We start from the raw sequence: 2000 nt of genomic DNA, 5'->3' as shown, positions 1-2000 counted from the left end.
CCTGCTCGTGTGCATCTCAGGCTGTGCTGCTGCCTCTGGCCTCAGGTGTAGCATCTCCAGGAGTGCACCTTTAGCTGCTGTCTTGCCTCACTACTTCCTATGGCTTCAGTCATCTTCATGAGGATGTTTTCTGAGCTCTAAACTCTCTCCATAGTCTAACTCAGCACATTGGTCTCTTGTGTGCCAGCTATGGTTCCAGGTGCTGGGACCCCACTGTGCCGGCATCTCAAATTTATCACTCCTGGCTCAAGTTGTGGAATCATATTGTCAACCAAAAGTCAGAAACCCAGGGGCCATTTTAGATTTCCTTCTCTCACTTCTTCCTAGAATCTAGCCCCTCCTCTTTATCCCCAGGGCCTATGCCTTAGATCAGACCCTTGTCTCTAACCTGGATTGTTGAGACTGTTCTCAGCTGGTCTCCAAAACATCCTTATACTTCTCCATATGGTCACAGAGTGCTAAAAACACTTTTAGTCATTTTCTGTTGTCGCCTATGAAAAACTTTTAAACTCCCTAGTGGGACTACTAAGGCTCTCCATGGTCTGTGTGGCCTCTGCCATCTCTGGCTAAACTCTTATCCCCAGGGCCCTGCCTCTCAACAGACCTAACTACCCTCCCTCACTCCAGCCCTGCAGCCCTCTTTCTGCTGTTCCTGGCTTTATCCAGTTCTATCATACTTGTTTTCATATCTGTCACCCACTACAGTGCAAACCTGAAGGCACTCAGCATTGTTCCAGTGCTCTTTGTTGTTTGATAAAAGAATAAAAAGACCTTTTTTTTTTTTCCAGAGGACTATTTTAGTCACCAAATATCCCAGGTGGCTAACCAATGGCTCTGGCATACACAGGTCACACAAAGGCAGCTTGTCCTGTTGCAGGGGGAACCAGTGTGAATCTCCCAGTATCTTCACAGCATACTCTCCTGCTGCCTTTTAGGCCACGGCCTGGCTAGGGCAGTGGTTGTGCCACTTTGCTCTAACTTCAAGCTAACACAGGTAGTGGTTTGGGAAAGGAACCGGTATTATAACTGGCCGGGGTTGTACTGCAGGCCTCCCTGAGGTGCAGATTGGATACTGTCCAAGCATATGCTTGAAACGGAGCTCCGGGTAATGAATGCTGTTTCAATAGTGTTATTAATATAATTGGTCTGCAGTGCACACTGGGGGCATGCATCAAAAATATTCAGGAAGCCTTTGAGTGTGGCCAGGGAGTTGTTTCTAATACTCTCATGCGTTAAACAGGCTGACCTTTAGCCTGGAGGATTACTCAAATTTAACTGTGCAATAAAACAAGAATGCAAGCCCAGGAGGGAAGGGAACATTTATAGCATAGTGGCTAAAGATTTGTTGCAGCTGTATAAAAACTAAAGCCTTTGTGGCCATGCTTTAAAATTAAGAATTTTAGAATCTCGGGAAAGGTTTTGAGGGCTAGTGCCAATTCTCGGTGAAAACTGGATTGGTTGTCACAAATTTAACATTGTAAAGGTAAGTAGTGGGTGACTCACAGCTGATTCAAACACGTGTTCTCTGGGAAGCATGGCCCCAAGTCTTCTCTGTGAGCTCCTCATCGCTGCACCTTCCCTGTGTCCCCGCGGTGCAGCCTGGCACAAATTCGGCATCCAAGGGCAGTCCCGAAGATAAACACCCGCGTGGAGGCGGACCCCAGGGCTGACTGAGGGCGGTCGGCGAGGGCTGTCACCCTCCTGCCCTCCGCCTTTGCGAAGCCAGGTCCGATTTCTAAGATAACATTTAGCCAACTTTGGATTAAATTATGAAACATTATAAAAGTTGGACACTTGTCAATGCCTCCAGGCAGTTTCGTTCCCGCCCCGGCCCCCATCCCGGCTTCTGCGCCCCTCTGGTCGCGAGCTCTTCCTCAGCCCACGCCCCGCTCCAGCCGAGCACACCCGGGCCCCGGCCCCACTGGACTATCACCTAGTCGTCCCCACTCCGGATGGCCACCCCCCGGCCAGGGGGCGGCGCTGCGGCGTCGCGGGGAGAG

The sequence above is a fragment of the Pteropus alecto genome, unplaced genomic scaffold, assembly GCF_000325575.1.
Source record: "Pteropus alecto unplaced genomic scaffold, ASM32557v1 scaffold88, whole genome shotgun sequence".
In the NCBI taxonomy this organism is placed as follows: Eukaryota; Metazoa; Chordata; class Mammalia; order Chiroptera; family Pteropodidae; genus Pteropus; species Pteropus alecto.
The sequence above is the reverse complement of the archived record's forward strand: the minus strand, read 5'-3'. Positions refer to the sequence as shown.